At 36.4% G+C, this 18,983-nt stretch overlaps 1 protein-coding gene across 4 annotated transcripts in view; it reads left to right on the top strand.

Annotated features, from left to right (window-relative positions):
* Window positions 1-18,983, top strand: part of zbtb20 (zinc finger and BTB domain containing 20) — a 299,188-nt gene that overhangs the window by 117,854 nt on the left and 162,351 nt on the right. For all 4 annotated transcript variants that reach the window (XM_039744085.1, XM_039744084.1, XM_039744081.1 and 1 more), the window contains exon 3: window positions 13,953-14,048. The gene's annotated coding sequence lies outside the window, so the exon portion shown is untranslated. The remainder of the gene's footprint in view (window positions 1-13,952; window positions 14,049-18,983) is intronic.

The following is an 18,983-nucleotide window of genomic DNA, read 5'->3' as shown; positions in this document are numbered from 1 at the left end:
GTCTGTTTACATGCAAACTTGGTACATTGTTTGCGTGTGACATGTCACTGTTTCCAGAGCCTTATGTTTTCTGTAAACACGTAAAGCTAGCAGATGTGGGCTGGTTCCACCATTTTTTTTCCTTATACCTGTTTTTGTACTTTTGTCCAAAACCTTACTTTAGATGAGTTGGAGTTTAATTTCCTACAAGTAGAAATAGTTTCTTTGCTTGCAAGGTCTGAATCTTAGTTTTTCAATTTTTTATTGCTAGATCCTCTTAATATTGAACAGTCATTTCTGAGGTGATCTCCAATTCATTGCTCAAGCTGGTAAGAGACCCTTTTTGCCCAAGACTAAAGAAGCAAGTCAGTCAGTTTATTGTATGAATTCATTTTTTGTCAGTTTCTGTACAGACATACATTTTTTGTGATAATCTGAAGAGGCTGAGCAAGGTTTCGCTTTGCTTAAGATATATAAGAAAGAAAACTTTTATTTTGTGCTCTTACCACTCCATTTTGAAATTGATACATTTTTACTAAGGGATTTTTTTTTTCTAAAGCGGGAAATTGATGTATGAACTGCAGAAAATATTTAAAGATGGCAGTCCTGGAGATTCAGACTGGGTACCTCGCAGCCTAGGACGCAATTCATACATTAAATATTTTTCTTACCTTTTAGCTCCATCATAAATTGATTAAGCTGATAATGTTGTGTGACTCCAGGTGTGCAAAAACTGATGCTCTTGAAAGCTTTCTCAGTGTTCTAAGTACATATTTGCAAGTTGCATTTTTATTCTAGAATCTGTGTAAACCTCGGAAAAAATACTTTTTTGACAATACAAAGTAGTTTTGGAAAGATAACTCACTTTTGCTGCATACTTTTCCCTTAAAACCATCTGTGAGCTACTTTCATGTTCTCTTTTTAACATTTCAGTTTAGATTATTCTTAAACGGTCATTTCACTGAATTCTTGTACATTCCTTAAACACTTTGATTTCATTTATTGAAGGATATTTCTAGGCAGATTTTTTATGTCTTAAGGAATATCATTAGAAGCTGCCCAGATTACTTATTTTTTAACCCTTGGCTCTGTTATTGTCCACTGAGTTTTTCAAAGACTCTAAAAACATGGCCTATTGATGGCATCATTTTCACCTCAATACTTCACAAGATTCTGTTTCCTGCAGTAGAATCTCTTTGGTAGTAAAAAATACAACACCGTTTGGTCTCTGTTTATAGGGAGTAGACAGAAATGTGCAGCATATGACTTTTGTTTTAGATGTTTAAGCAAATATACAGCAGACTGAGTTTAATTTTTAAGTATTATAATTTCAACCAGAGACCGCCCAGGCAATATTATTTTCAGGCTTCCTGTGTTCTGGACATGCCTTTCATTACATAGCCATATTCTGAGTATTTAAAATGGACCTTCAAATAGCTGCACTATTTTTGCTTTCTTCTGTCAACTCTGTGAAATAGCATCCCTCAAGGATCAATGCCAGTTCATCATAATGAAACAGCATAGCTCCATGGTGTTGTTTGTTCTTGTACCACTACTATGTCCACATCGCACCATTCTTTATCCAGGATTCACTGTTGATTTTGCTTAAATACAGGATAAATACTTAAATAATCCTGATCTTATTTGCTATTTTGTACATTTTATCCTCAAAATATTTACCTCTATGGAGGTAATTCTTTTTTGTCAATTGATCACTTTGACAGTGGAATATTTTGTACCTGAGTGTGGGGAGCAATGGTTCAGGGCAGATTGAATTGACTGATTAAACGTTTCTCTGATGTTTTGTAAATATGGCCATCCCTTTATTTATTTCCATACACCACTGTTTACGGATGCTATAGGAGTCGTGTGTATATGTATATAATAATACTATGGGGTGTGTGTATATATACAGTGGATTCAGAAAGTATTCTGACCCCTTCACTTCCTGCACAGTTGTTGTGTAGTATATTTAATTTTAAATTGATAAATTTGACATTTTTGCCTATCAGTCTATGCTCAATAACCAATCATGACAAAGTGAAAAAATGTTTTCAGAAAGGTTTGCAAATTTATTAAAAATTAAAAATGAAATTTTCTCATTTATTTAAGTATTCAGACCGTTAATTCAGTGTTTTCTAAAAGCCCCATTATTACAGCTTTGAGTCTTTATGTGTTAGTCTCCTCATGTTTTGCTCACCTGGATTTAAGCAGTTTATCCCATTCTTTTTTGACAGATCCTCTCAGGCATGTTCAGCATCTGTAAATTGCCAACTTCAAGTCTTTCACCAGATGCTGTATGTGGTTTAAGTTTGGTCTTTGGCACGGCCACTCAAGTTCACCCGAAGCCACTCCAGCATCGATTTTGCTATATGCATCAGGTCATTATTAAACGTCACCCTGTATGAGATGACGTGCACAGTGACTGGACCAGTTGTTTTTTTGGTCTCTGTATTTGTCTGTGTTCATATTTCCTTAAATTCTAACCAGTCTCTCTGTCCCTGTTGCTTGGAAGCACTCCCCATAGCATGATATTTCACCATAGAGATGGTATTAGGAAGGTGATGTGCAGTGCCTAATCTTTGCCAGACAAAATGCTGGTAGCATTTAAGTTTATATCTCAACATTCCAGAGACTCTTTTTCCTCATGCTTCCACAGTCCCTTAAATGCCAATCGGTAAAATTCAAGCAGGATTTATCCACTCTGCCATAAAGGCTGATTAATGGACTGCTGCAGAGGTAGTAGTCTTTCCAACATGCTCAGCAAATGACTCTTCACACTCTGTTAGAGTGACCAAACTTGACCAAGGCTTTTCTTGCCCAGTTACCCAATTTAGCTAGACAGATAAATCTTGAGGGAATTCAGGTGGTTTCAGACTTTTTCGATTTCATCGTTATTGACGTCACTCTGCTTCTGGGAATATTCAAAGATTTAGATTTAGAAATGGTTTTATACCCCTGACCTGATCTATGCCTCACCACAGTTTTATTGTGAAGGTCTACAGAGGCTTCTTTGGACTTTATGGCTCGGTTTGTGTCCTGACAGGCAATTTGAACCGTGAGACCTTATAAACTTAGCTGTGTGTCCAGTCAACTAAGTTTGCCACAGGTGGGCTACAATCAAGTTCTAGAAACATCTCAAGGATAATTAAAGCAAACAAGATCACAATTTGGAATGCCACAGCAATTTTAACTATTTTTCAAATGAAATAATAAAATGTGCAGAAAGTGAAGAGGTCTGAATACTTTTGGAATCCACTGTGTGTGTATATCTATATTTTTTTGTACTATATATAAGTAAGTATACAGTGTATATATATATACATATACACATATATACACATACACACAGGCACTGTATATAAAATTATGTATGTATATGTATATATAAACAAGCCCCATATTTCTTATGTAAATTTAGAGGACTATTTTTTTTCCTCCTTTCTTTGGGCTCTGACACAGACAAAAGTTAATTGCTTCTCTCCTTTTAAATGGAGTTTGAATTTGTGAAATTGGAAGGTTTATGAAAGCTAAATCATAGGGAGCTTAAATTACATTCTTGTGATTAAATATTAATAAATCAATTAAAACATAAGCTGAGTATAATATTACTTTTTTTTCTTTGAAACCTTGTCCATTAATGATTCATTACCATATGCACTGGCAATTATTTCCCTCTTTTGTTCGGCTGCCTGAGTGTTTTGCTACCGAATTCTCAGAGCCGTTTAACCCGCTGGTGGGCCGTCTCCTGGCGTATTGACAAGGAAATTTGGGATTTAATTTTTTGAAATTATGTGACAAATACTGTAATATAGGACTTTACAGAAAAATGGATGATCCTTGTCAGCTTTAATTATAATGCAGAGCCCACTGCAGAATAATGGGATGAATCTCATTTTTGTGAGAGCCTGTGTGTGTGAGTATATATTGCCTATTTCACTTGCAGTGCTCAGAAAAAATTTCATTTTTTTGCAGCCGGGTGCAGCTGGGTATCTTTCATTTTGTCACTTGTGTGCTAGGAAGATGTTTGCAGGTTTCAAGATGTTCTCTGAAGTGTCATTGCCCTGTTATATCCTGTTGCCATAGTGCTTTCCTACATTTTACCAAATAATTTCATAAGATCCAAAGATCAAAAATTCCTTCCCATCCATAATGGAGACTAAGGAGGACTAACACCTCTTGAAGATCAACAGAACAATGGGTATGCCTATAAATGTATGAGTCTCTTTGAATAAGAGCCTGAAAAAAAAAATACTGTATATATATATATATTTGCTGATTTATGCTTTGTATGTTTTTACTGTGCAAAGTGAATGCATGAACACACGTGAAGAGGCCATGCATCTTTCTAAAGAAAGTTTTTATTAATTTTGCAGTAGAGCTTTAGCACTGCATGCTTATTTATCTTTATTATTTTTATTCAGCATTCTTTTATTTGCTGCTGGTGTGCCTGTGTCCTTTCAGTTGCTCTGCAATGTTTTGATAGAACAATGTGGCCAGAAAGGTCCTTTCATGGCGAGCACATATAAGTTTCATTTGCATATTGTTACAAATAGAACATCTGTTGCTTATTCTTAGTTCTTACAGCAGTATAGCAACTGTTTCTTTAGGAGGGCCAGCTGTGCCCTGTCTGTGGTAAACTTTGTATGTCAAAATGGCAAAAATGAGAAACAAAGACTTGCATGGCATATTTATATAATGGAGTGGTTTATGGACAAAACTGCTTGGTAACTGAAATATTATATGTTGCTTGTATGGCCTCCTTGTACTTTTTTATGCGTCTTCATGTTCATGTATAATCTACATCCATCTATCCATTCCGCTAAATCTTAACTACAGGGTTACGGGGGTCTGCTGGAGCCAATCCCAGCCAACAAAGCGCGCAAGGCAGGAAACAAACCCCGTGCAGGGCACCAGCCCACCGCAGGGCATGCACACACATACACCCACGGGGGACAATTTAGGATCGCCAATGCACCTAACCTGCATGTCTTTGGACTGTGGGAGGAAACCGGAGTACACACAGACACGGGGAGAACATGCAAACTCCACACAGAGAGGACCCGGGAAGCGAACCTGGGTCTCCTAACTGCATGACAGCAGCGCTACCCACTGCGCCACTGTGCCGCATCTACATCTATCTGCCCTCAAATAAATGATCTAATGTATTTGGTTTGAATGGATGAACTACCCAGCAATGCCCCAGTTGCTGCTGGGCATTACTCTTTTTCTCAGTGTACTTAGCTGTATTTTTCTCATACCATCGCTTATACACTTTTAAAACAGACTGAAGGATTCCTTCTCTCTAGTCATTTCTTAAAGTTCCTTAAATCATTTTCAGGCAGACATAAACAGCACTAACCACTGTCCTAACTGCCTTGTCAATTTTTTCATTTTATAATGTTTTTTTATGCTAAAAAAAGTTTTACTCAGACAGAAAGGTATACTGTGAAAAGATTCAAAAATATTTCATGATTTTTTAGCAATATCTTTTTTTTTTTCAACAAAACAAACCGCAACATCTTGTATTTAAGCACTTGCTCATTTTTTTTATCTGTATTTTATTAATAGGGAAAATTAGGTTGAGTCATAGAAGCTTTCCTAAAGACAACTTGTTAAAGAAAACATGAAAATATTTAGTAATATATTTCACTAAAACTTTTGCTATTCAGGGTAGCCTGATTCAGATATCCAGCATCTTGGATTTGAACCCGTGCCTGTTCATTTGTCTCTGTAGTGTTTGCAGGTTGTTCCTCCAAGTACTCTGCTTTCCTCTCACATCACTGAAGATGTGCTTGTTTCTGTAGCTCTAAGTACAGCACTGCTCATAAACTGATTTGTGTGCCATATTTTGGAACAAATCTGATGAGATTTGAGAAAGTAAGTCTGATGACTATTTTGAATGGTCACTGATTGATTATATCAGGTTCTCTTAGTCAAAGAATACAGTGCAACTGTGATCAGATAACAAAAAATAAAAATTTCTCAATTGTGTTAGAAACTATAGTAAGTTCAGAAAATGAATGGATGTCCCGACAAGGTAAAGTTGGTGAATGTTGTGTTGCATGACATCTTCCTCTGATTGCCCAGTGAATTAGCACAATGCTGGCTGACATAGATGGGAAAGAAATGATTCTAAGTTGGAATAACCCAGTTGGAATAACCTGTAGGGGGACCTCCTAGGGGGGCGCGAAGTAACAAAAAGGGGGTCACGAAGATGTGAAAAAAATGAAACAAGAATCAAAAATATGAAAAAAACATCTGTTGAAACCAAAACAAATTAACTTAAACTACATTCTGATACTAGAACAATAAATATAGAGTTAGATAAATGTCGATAAAAGTTAAGTAGGTATAATAAAATATGCATCTACATTTCAAAAAAAAATGTTGGGGGAGGCGATTAAAACTGTTATGAAAACTTGTGTCGCAAATACTTAGAGGTTGAGAAACGCTGGATTAACCCGATATCCAGTCCACTTAAGTATGTATCTTAATTTGACATGTCTGTTAGCTCTAATAATGATAATTAAATAGTATAGCTGAAACTTATGTATCAATTGATCTTGACAACAATATAATCAGTAATTAAAAATTGTTCTTTTCCTCAAACATTTTTAACATTTTGTTAAACAGTGACTCAAGCATTAAGTCATCAACTTTCTTTTAAATCTTTTGGAGATCTCAATGATGGTCATCTGGTGAGCCACACAAAAAGTTGGCCTGTCCTAGAAAATGTTGTTATAATATTACTGCCTTCTTTGAATTATCATGCATAAGATAGACTATGAACATGCTATCCATATATCAAGACTTCACAGATAAGCTATTTGTGCTTCACACTTTAATTCCTGCTTACTCACACATTACAATATCCTAGCAGAAGTTTAAACTGTCGATAAGCAAGTGGTAAAGACAAAACTGTAGGGGAAGACATTATTCATATGCCTCACAATATTGGATCAGAAAAGTATTTATGAACATATTAATGCGCTTGTTTTGTGTGTTTTTTTTTACCTCACTGCTTCTAACAATAATTCAGAAACAAAACTGATTTATTTCCAAGATAATTATACATTTAGTGTTTGAATTATATGGCATTACATGAGCAATAACGGCAGCCTCTGCTGTGTTAGCATTTGGTTTTTCTCAGCCTACCTGGAAACAATTGACTTCCCCCTGAATGTGTACAAATCCTGAGCAGAGTAACATTAATTTGGGGGTTGGGAATGTCATCTGTCCACCTTTTTAAACTGGTGTCTTTTTTGTTAATTGTTCAAAAATAGGGTTGGGGTCCTCATGTTTTTAATGATTAATTGACAGCGGTCTTATACAGTTATGTTATCAAAAAGATGACAGTAAAAAATGTGTGACATGTGTAATTATCATTAACAGTTTATTCTGAAATGTCAATGAGAAATAATCCATTACAAAGGGCATTTTACATTTCTGCTTGGATGCTGTCCAGTAAACCTGGGTAATGTGTGAATAGTCAATAATCCTGTTGCTTACAGGAAGTCTTTTGTTACCTTGTATGGCTATGGGAGCCGCAAAGCAGTGAGACACTCCACTTTTATTATCACAGTTCTGCTCCTCTCAGATATGCTATAGCACATTTGTGTACTCTAACTCCATCCCTGGTTGAAAAAAATGTTTTGCTTAGCAAGAGAAATAATACTTTTTAGGCTTTATGACAGGTTGACCTATGAATACAAAGATTTTACAAGAAACTACAGAATATTGGCCCCTGTGTTTTCTCACTGAACTGTTAAGCAGGTAAGGTGACCTTGAAGTATTAGACCGCAGCCCATGAACTCCTGAACTTGGATTTTCATTGATAAGAACTATACTTTTAGTTTCTTTGTATATGTTGGTCTGCCTGTGTGTAGTTTGTTCTCCTTGCTTGATTCTTACATGGGAATCTGAAAGTAGTTTGGTGTGCTTGCTGCATCTGCTCCTAAGTGGATTGGAGAACTCATAGGGTCTTTTTGTACTTCAACAGATTGCTCTGACTTTTTAGGTTTGATGCTGAATACAGCAGTCACGTTGACGCAATGCAATGTACTTGAAGAGAGTGAAATAGAAATGCTGCATGTACGATTAAATATTAAGAACAGCCAAATGCATTTTTAATTTTCTGTCTACAAGAATAGTTTATTTAGACCTTTAGCCCATGTGGTTGCACATATCCTTAGAAGTAAGATCACTGCAGCTTATTTATTGCGGGCATTAGTGATGGAGGCAATGTGTTTCCATTTCGTGTCAATCATTTTCTTGAAGTAGAGTAAGTAAATGCCTAGGGAAACATATTTAAGGTCTATAGGAAGGTTTCTTCTGCTCTTCCCTGGCTGGCTTCTCTCATGAGCATCACGGTACATAGCAGGTGCAGAAACTGCAGTCTTAAAACATGTTGCAAGTTTGTGCCATGATTCCTAGGACCCTGCCCAGGGCTGTTCCCTGCATTTTGCCCATAAGCTTCATCTTTCAATTACCTTGATTTAGACTAAGCAGGTGTAGAAATGTTACATTAATTTGCAAATGTCACACTGCCACATTCCTATTACTATTCTCAAATGATTCCGTACTTAAAGAGTATATTGATAAGGAGGGTGAGACAGGAGAAGAACTGTGTTTTTAGGATAACATGAATTGTCTTGCATCTCAGCCAAACCAAGGAACTGGTTGTTGATTTGCACTGCTCCAAAGAGCTTCTTTGTTCGTTCACTATTTAGAGAGTGGATTTTGAGGTGGTCCACTCCTACAAGTACTTGGAGGTCCACATTAATGACAGGTTGGGCTGATCTTGTAATACAGAGGAGCTACTGTATTCAGGTCTAATCTCATTATAGCAAATACTGAAGTAACAAAATTTTCAGAATAATAAATATATTTTTTGTTGGACTGAACAAAATGCATACAACATCATGTTTAACGAATTTCATTTTAACGAAAAGTACATTTCAGTTTAACAAACTTTTTTCAACCAAAAATGGCCACTGAAGATAATAATGCAATGCAAAAAATACTTAATGTCTCGCTGAGTTTTGGAAACCCTGCAAAAGGGTTTCTCTTTCTTGTTAGACCAAAAGAGTCTGTTGAGAAATTTCCGGCCTAAGGGCAGTCTCAGTGAGACTCGGCTAGAATGTAAGTGACATCATATAGCCCAATTCTGAGGCAGTGCTCCACTGAACATCTACATGGGTAGTTGTGTTGTGTGTGTTGCCACGTACTAGTAAAGTATCGTTAGAGTTTAATAGCACTTGTCAAAGTTTTTTTGTGATGAGCAAAAAAAGTGAGAAATGGTGTCAGTTTGCACTGAAAGAAAAATGAAAAATCCTGGAAAACTTTTAATTCCAGAATGAAGAAAAACGACGAGGTGAAAGCATTCAGCATCACACTTTCAATGCTGTCAACAATTGTGAAGGAAAAAAACTAAAAGACAAAGTTAAATAGCAGGCTTTGGGGCCACAGCAAAAAAAATTTTGAAACGTGTTACATGATGACATCAATAAAGCTACATTTTCATGGTTGCAAGATTTGAGAGCACAGAATATCCCAATTAGTGGACCAATAATATGGGAAAAGATTTAGAATTTAAAAACTGTTGAAAGCTGATATGTTTCAAGCAAGTGTCGGATGGCGTAACAGGTTTAAAGAATGCTGTGGAATAACTTCCAGGGAAATTTATGGAGAAGAAAACAGTACACCACTGGAACAAGCTATGGAGTGACATGCTGGTGATATAAAGAAAATAGTGGCAGAACACAATACTGTAGTAATGACATTTTCAATGCAGATCAGACGGTTATTTTATCAATTGCTTCCACATCGTACCCTAACGGTTAACTGAGATTCATGCAAAGAAGATGCTGCAGCGTGTAAGGTACAGAAAAGCTGAAACCATTGATTAATCGAAGATATGCATATCCACAATTTTTTAAGAATGTTGTGATCACTTCACGATGATTATCGAGCAAGCCAATGAGCTTGGATGACACAAGGAATATTTAATGAATTGCAGAAGATTTGGACGCACAAATGAGAAGACAAAGGAGAAAAAAATTTATTTTGATTGATGATTGTTCAGAACATAATTTAACATATGAATTACAAAACATTAAGAGTTGAATTTTTACCACCAAACTGTATAGCAGGCCTGCAGCCTTTGGTTCTTGGTATTATCCATGCTGTAAAATGCATTACAGGAGTCAACTTAATAAAAAAATATTATTGAACCTAGTTTGACAAGACAACAAAAAAGTTGATATCAAAGAAACTTGGTGGTCAGTAAAAGCAACAACAATTCTTAAATGAAGGCCTCGATTATTGAAATCAAAACTGAAATCCAGATGACTAGAACAGACCTTTTGAAGAGAGCAGAAAATGAAGTGAGAGAAATGTGGAGCTCCATAGCTGTGGACAGTGCAATTTATTAGGGGTACATTGACGCAGAAAATAATTTAATGATGTGAGCAAGCTAACTAATAAGGACATTATTGAAAATTTACAGTCGTCTGCTCCAAATATCTTAACTCTAGAAAGCAAGGAAAAAGATGATGAAAATAGAATACCACCTGTTACAAAGGTTTCCTTTTCTGAAGCTGTGGATGAACAAAAAAGATTTAGGATTATTTATCATCCAGCACTGATGTCCCGGAAAGTGTTCCTTAAAAAATATATGATGTAGAGAATGTAATAATGAATACTGCTAAAGAAAATTCCGTGCGGTCAAAAATTACTTCTTTTTTTGGAAAAAAAAATCCATCCATTATCCAACCCACTATATCCTAACTACAGGGTCACGGGGGTCTGCTGGAGCCAATCCCAGCCAACACAGGGCGCAAGGCAGGAAAAAACCCTGGGCAGGGCACCAGCCTCGGCAGGGAAAAAAAAATGTTTTCTGTATTCGTACTTCTATAAAAAATGTTACAGTTGTGCTTGAAAGTTTGTGAACCCTTTAAAATTTTCTATATTTTTGAATAAATATGACCCAAAACATCATCAGATTTTCACTCAAGTCCTAAAAGTAGATAAAGAGAAACCAGTTAAACAAATGAGACAAAAATATTATACTTGGTCATTTATTTATTAAGGAAAATGATTGAATATTACATATTTGTGAGTGGCAATAGTATGTGAACCTTTGCTTTCAGTATCTGGTGTGACCCCCATTTGCAGCAGTAACTGCAACTAAAGGCTTCCGGTAATTTTTGATCATTCCTGAACACCGGCTTGGAGGAATTTTACCCCGTTCCTCCGTACAGAACAGCTTTAACTCTTGGTGGGTTTCCTCACATTAACTTCTCGCTTCAGGTCCTTCCACAACATTTCGATTGGATTAAGGTCAGGACTTTGACTTGGCCATTCCAAAACATTAACTTTATTCTTCTTTAACCATTCTTTGGTAGAACGACTTGTGTGCTTAGGGTTGTTGTCTTGCTGCATGACCCACCTTCTCTTGAGATTCAGTTCATGGACAGATGTCCTGACATTTTCCTTTAGAATTCTCTGATATAATTCAGAATTCATTGTTCCATCAATGAAGGCAAGCCGTCCTTGCCCAGATGCAGCAAAACAGGCCCAAACCATGATACTACCACCACCATGTTTCACTGATGGGATGAGGTTCTTATGCTGGAATGCTTTTCATTTAAACCAAAAAGTTCTATTTTGGTCTCATCCGTCCACAAAACATTCTTCCAATAGCCTTCTGGTTTGTCCACGTGATCTTTAGCAAACTGCAGACGAGCAGCAATGTTTTTTTTGGAGAACAGTGGCTTTCTCCTTGCAACCCTGCCATGCACACCATTGTTGTTTAGTGTTCTTCTGATGGTGGACTCATGAACATGAAGATTAGCCAATGTGAGAGAGGTCTTCAGTTGCTTAGAAGTTACCCTGGCGTCCTTTGTGACCTCGCCAACTATTACACACCTTCCTTTTGGAGTGATCTTTGTTGGTCGACCACTCCTGGGGAGGGTAACAATGGTCTTGAATTTCCTCCATTTGTACACAATCTGTCTGACTGTGGATTGGTGGAGTCCAAACTCTTTAGAGATGGTTTTGTAACCTTTTCCAGCCTGATGAGCATCAACAACTCTTTTTCTGAGGTCCTCAGAAATCTCCTTTGTTCGTGCCATGATAAACTTCCACAAACATGTGTTGTGAAGAGCAGACGGTGATAGATCCCTGTCCTTTAAATAACACAGGGTGCCCACTCACACCTGATTGTCATCCCATTGATTGAAAACACCTGACTCGAATTTCACCTTCAAACTAACTGCTAATCCTAGAGGTTCACATACTTTTGCCACTCACAAATATGTACTATTCTATCATTTTCCTCAATAAATAAATGACCAAGTATAATATTTTTGTCTCATTTGTTTAACTGGTTTCTCTTTATCAACTTTTAGGACTTGAGTGAAAATCTGATGATGTTTTAGGTCATATTTATGCAGAAATATAGAAACTTCTAAAGGGTTCACAAACTTTCAAGTACAACTGTACATCTAATGTTTCATTTTCAAATATATATATTTTTTGCAGTTAGTTGTTATAATGAAATTTCAGTATAACAAAATATTTTTTATGGTCCCATGAATTTTGTTACATCCTTCACACCTTATACATCTCTGTTATGGCCAGGAGATTTTCTATGCTGTGGTGTGGTAACATCACTTCAAGAGTGGCCCATTGAGTCAACAGGCTAATTAAAAGGGCAAGCGCAGTCATGGGATACACACTGTACCCCCTGGAGGTAACAGCAGAGGAAAGAATTAAAACTAAAAATGAGTGTCATTATGAACAATGTCATACATTCTAACTATGACACAGAAACAACTGAGTACTTTCAGACAACAAATTATTCACAAGTGTGTCAGAAACGCTACTGGGGCTCCTTCATACCAACAACAATCCACCTGCATAATGCCTCACTGGAACTGTTGCATTTATTTTTTACTCATTCTGGTTTGTGTTCCGACCACAGTGTGCGTACATATATATGTATTTATCTATGTATTTATTTATTTAAAGAACCTTTCTTATCATTATTATTATCTGTTTTGAAGCCATTAAATGGCCATATGGCCAAAGTAATCTGACTAACCTCTATTTATAGCATAATATTCTCTTACTCATACTATACTGAATTCATCCCAGCATTCTCTTTATTTTCTTATAGTGTGTACAGTAGCTAAATATAAGTACACTGCTTCATCACCACACTTGCTATATTTTAAAAACTTCCTTGCCATTATATAAAAGATTCCATCTTCTTACTAAGAAGAAACAGTTTCTCCATGGCAGGTTGTTTGAAATTGAACCGGAATGGAATGAAATATCAAAGATATAGTTTCATGGTGCAATTTAAATATCAGATATACATACCGCTTACCTTCAGAGTGCCTCCTTAGTGTTTTAGTTAAACTGAGAAAGAAAACTATTTAAAGGGTATGAAGTTACAGTTAGGTCCATAAGTATTTGGACAGTGACAAAGCTTCATAATTTTGACTCTGTAGGCCACCACAGTGGATTTGAAATAAAGCAATCATTATGTGATTAAGTGTAGACTTTCAGCTTTAACACAATATTTTTGGTAAACCCCTTATATTAAAGCTGAAAGTCTACAGTTCAATCACATAACAATTGCTTAATTTGAAATACATGGTGGTTGCATTAAAAGTAAAAATGGTGAGGAATGTGTCACTGTCCAAATGCTTATGAAGCCAACAGCATGTCTTGTATTTGATGTGTGGTTTAAGAGCATTTTTGCGACACAATGTGGATTATCTAACATTTAATCTGGTGTCAACTTGTCTGTCTGGTCTATGTGCCATTGGGTTCACAATGTATTTGGACTGTTTTATTGACATTTATATTAAGTTATTCAATTGAAGGATACACTTTGAACAGCCATCTATCTGTACAGCATGTTTGCTAACTTGAAGTATATGTTTCTAATCTCTTTTCAGAGTGTTTGAAAGTGAATTTCATTCCAATGCTGACTTTGAAAGATCCAAAAACAGATCGAGAAACTGCTTCCAGAAGCCTCTGCTGTATGTAGACCAGTGAGTATCAATGGGTGGGTGATGATAGTGGTGAGCTGTTCTAGCAATCTGCTTATTGAGTTATGTAGTGGAAGTATTAACTATTGGTAATTAAAATGGGCATAATCAGGAGTCTAAGAGTCTTACCAGAAGTGTGTGTGTGTTTTTTGGGTGAGATCTGCCAGCTGTATTAGTAGTGAAACTGAAATAATAGTTCAGATTATCCTTTCATGTGTGACTTGGTCATTGTCTAGGTAGCTACTTACTAGAAGACAACAACTTGTGAAATGCACTTAGAAAACTTTTTGGAAAAATATGATCATTTACTGGCTGCAGTTTTTAATCTTTAATTAAATTTAATTTACTGTATGATGCATTTGGTTACATTTCTTTTGGTTTTCCAATTGGAGCACAGGCAGGTCAATTGACTTGCTCGTGGTCATACAGTGTCTGTAGAAGGATTTGAAACCACAACCTCAGGGTTTGAAGTCCAAAGCCTGGACCACTGCACTACAGTTCCTGACCAGGTGTGGGTATGGTATGGTGGTATAGTAGGCAGCATTTCTGTCTCAGAGTGCTTAAGATTCCTGGTGGGTGCCTTTTGTGTGGAGTTGAAATGTTTTCCACCTGTCTAAAGTGGATTCACTTTGGAGATCATGGCTTCCATCCTGGATATAAGACACATTTTTTTAAATAATGAATGAATATGAATTGGAATAACAGAGTGTGTTGCATGTGAATATGGTATGTTTGACTGGTGGTCCATTAATAGAGTGAGCAATCACCCCATATTTCTTTGATCAGTCCCATATATCCTATACTGTATGTGCTCTGTATTTTAGAAGATACTAATTTTAATTGTTGTAGCTTATGCAAAAATCTGTGCATGGTTTTGAACCCAGTTTCTTCCTAGCTGTACTGTGTACTGCAACAATGAATTGAAATTGACATCACTTCTTTTGAGATCTGACCAATGATGACCAATTAGATGCTTTGTGATTGTGATTCTCACGCCTATGTCAAAATTCATTTTAGCAAGGCGACATCATGCCAGCAGCCATTAAGACACACAATGACCGGTACAGCACCTGCAACTAAGAAAAAGGGGTTAAGTTCTTCTTTGTACGACCCCAACTTGGAAAAAGTTGGGACGGTATGAAAATACAAATAAAAACAGAAAGCATCGACCAGTAAATGATAGTTTGTGACATTTGACCAGAAAACAATTTAACATCCCATTATTTGATGTTACAACTGATTCATTTTACTGTTTTTTTATTTCAAAAGTAAACACTTACTTTGATTTTGATATCTGTAGCATATTTCAAAATGTTTGGACAGTAAAGAATTCACCACTTTGTAACTTTGCCTTTCCTTCTCACAACACTTAATAAATGTTCAGACACCTATTTATTTACTGTTTCAGGTGTAATTTTGTCCCATTTGTCTTGCGAATAAGTCTTAAGGTGTATAACAGCACGTGGTCTTCATTGTCACATTTTGCGTTTCAAATTGCAGCATACATTCTCAGTTGGGGACTGGTCAGGACTACAATCAGGCCAGCAGCCGCATCCACTGCCTTTGTAATGCATGCAGAACGTGGTTTTTGCATTGTTTTCCTAAAATATACATGGGAGTCCATAGAAGAGATACAGTCTTAAAGGCGGCATATGTTGTTCCAAAATTTGTATGTACTTTTTCAGCATCAATAATGTCTTCAGATAAGTGCAAGTTACCCTTGCCCAGGGCTCTGCACAACCACATACCAACACAGTCGCTGGCTTGTGGACTTTTACCTGATAACAGTCTGGATGGTTGTTTTCTTCTTTGACCTGGAAGATACAATATCCATTCCTACCAAAAAAAGACCTGAAAAATTGGTTTGTCTGACCATAATACACTTTTCCACTGTGTGATGGTCCATGCCATAAGCCTCCGAGTCCAGAGAAGCCAACAGCACTTTTGGACACTGTTAACATGCAGAATACTGTACTTTTTACACAGTACAGTTGTAGCTGGCACTTGTGGATATAAATATATATTGTGCTCCTTGATAAAGGTTTGCCAAAGTATTCCTGAGCCCATGTGTTTATATCACTTATTGATAAATGACAGTTCTTGGTGCAGTGCCGTCTGAGGGATCAGAGATCATGGACAGTGAGCTTAGGCTTGCACCCTTGCTATTTATGCACTGAAACTTCTCCAGCTTCCATGAATATTTTAATTTTATTATGCACAGCTGAGTATGAAATATCCAAATCTCTTCTGATGTGTCTTTAAGAAAAATTGTTTTTAAACATTTGAGTGATTTTCTCTTGCTCTTGTGGGAAAATTGGTGGCCCTTGCTCCATCTTTGCTGCTGAAGGAATAGACCTTTCTTTTACGTAGCTTTTATACCAAAGGAGGATTACAATCACACATTGAATATCATCTGCTTCTACTCTCATCATAATATTCTTATTTTAACTCACTGGCTCTAAATTGCTCCATCTCTTATTTTTGGAATGTGTTGTGGGTCCTCAATGACAAGAATGGATGTATATTTACAAAAAATAAAAAGACTAAACATGAAATATTTTGTCCTTATACTGTTTATGATGGATTATAAGTCAAAGTCAAAGTTGAAACCACTGCTTTCTGTTTTCATTTTCATTTCATATTCCCAACTTTTGCCGAATTGGTGTTATAAACAGTAATGTATTGATATCATTGCTGACTGGTTCTGATTTAGATTTTGTGGTTAGTTGATAGGTGATTCCTTTTTTATGTTAGGGGGTGTGTGCAAGTGGGCATGCTTTTGGTCATTTGGTGCACTTCCCACAATGCACCAGTATGATTTGATTGATTGTGCAGGGGCTTCTTCTAGTTCTGTGGACTTTGTTATATATGCAGGCATTGGATGAAAGATATTTTTGAAAAAAAGCATTTACAGGTGTAAATCACTATAAGCCCCTCAGATATAACACTAAACCATTTTGGAATCCTGCTTTTGGTCTCTCGCATCCCTCTAACTATATACTGGAGCAAGTGCTCCGTCAACGAGCGGCCAAAGTGATTGTCATAGGACTTGATATGCTCTATAAGCAACACTATGCAGAACAAGGTTGAATGGCTATTAAAAAATATGTAAATTATGCAGGCTGAATTATGCAGAAAACACACTTTCAAAAGTGTCACCTTAAGGAATGCAGAAAAATAATCAAAAGAGATGCTGGGATACTTCATGTTTTGAGTTTGATAATGAAGTGTAATTCTGTTAAGTTATGTGCTGCTTTTTGATAAAGATATTTGTGTTTAAATATGCTACTGCACATCAGCAAAAGCCCTTATATTGCACACAGTCAGTCAGTCATTTTCTAACCTGCTATATCCTAAAACAGGGTCACGGGGGTCTGCTGGAGCCAATCCCAGCCAACACAGGGCGCAAGGCAGGAAACAAACCTGGGCAGGGCACAGCCCACTGCAGTATTGCACACATGTATAAAGTAATTCAAGAAAAAAGGTTAATAAAAACAGTTTAAAAATAAGCATTTAATGTAAAGCAGTAACTTCTGTATTATGTTAAATTTAATTCATTCATTCACTGTTCAAGCCCATTTAATCCACCCAAGAGGTCTCGAAGGGCATTACTTTTAAACTGGTTAAAATCACTTGCAATTTTCTTTTTTTTTTTTTTGACAATATTCTTTTTGGAGTTTTGAAATCAATTTTAAGACACTGTGGGTACATATGTGAGTGGGCCAAATGATTGAATGGTGTGGTAGCAATGGTTAGTCTGCCTGTTGTTTGATTTTATGTTTTGGGTTTATTTCAGTACCTCCTTCATTTCCTCTGACTATTGACAATTTTCATGAGCTACCTGGTGTGAAGGTTTAATGTAGAACAGACAGTCACTGTTCCACTTTCATACTCATAAACATTTGCCAAAGTTAGAATCTGAAAACAACTATTTGTTTCACTCAGGAAGCTTTGCTCTTTTACCCTATTGTGATATTGTGTAGGTCTAGTCACTGATGTACATAAGTACTATTGTTACTGTAGATATATAGTGCAAGGGGTATGTTAGCAGAGTCTAATCAAAGGTGTTAAGTCACGCATTTTATTGTTAACTGAGAGTGATCATTAAAGCAGTAATCATATTGTGCTGTCCTTCCTGTGAGAAGACACCAGTTTGTCTAATTTGAGCTAATGCAAATTTGTATTCTGTTGCTTCAAGCCAGGTATGCACCTTAGCAGATATGCTATTTGTATAGGCAATTCAAAATGGAGGTAGCACGCATGAGAGTGGGAGTTCAGCTGGTCACGCAAAGGCTCCTCTAAGTTATACTCTCTATGTTAAGGAATATATTGCTGTCCACTGGCTGTCCTGTTCTGAAAAATAATAAATCATACTATAGAGCAGATGCCGCTTTATTTTGCTTATCAGAAATCAACATCAGAACTGCATATGTTTAGACTCTCTTTTTAGAAGCTCAAAGCATAAGGTTTATTCTATGAACCAATCAATAAACATATATAAAGAAATAACATACATAAAAGTAAATTTGCACTCATTTATCTTTTAAAACTTGGAATTAGACTTGGTATGAAATCCTGCAGCTCACCAAAATGAAAAGGCTAAAGAAGAAAAAAGATGCAATGTGCACCCAAACATTTCACAGCAAACATGCTGAAGGAATACAACAGGTGCATGCATACAAGGCCATACTTCATTGTCACACGAGGATCAAAAGTATACCTACATTCACATGGGCTTTTTAAGAAAAAAAAATATTTATTTGCATCACATACAATTTCTACTGAGTGCGCTAACATTTTGTTCTGTTTGAGAGGTGTTTACTTTTTAAGTAAATTAAAGCCATTCCGTTCATGCTGCAGTGCCAGTATGTTTCTTTCCTGTATATGCCAGAAAATAGTAGTAGTGTACTGTGTGTTTATCATAGCTTTGGCCTGCTA

This window comes from Polypterus senegalus, chromosome 2 (assembly GCF_016835505.1).
Source record: "Polypterus senegalus isolate Bchr_013 chromosome 2, ASM1683550v1, whole genome shotgun sequence".
NCBI classification, from domain to species: domain Eukaryota; kingdom Metazoa; phylum Chordata; class Cladistia; order Polypteriformes; family Polypteridae; genus Polypterus; species Polypterus senegalus.
Note: the sequence above shows the minus strand (reverse complement) of the source record. Positions and strands in the feature narration are given on the sequence as shown.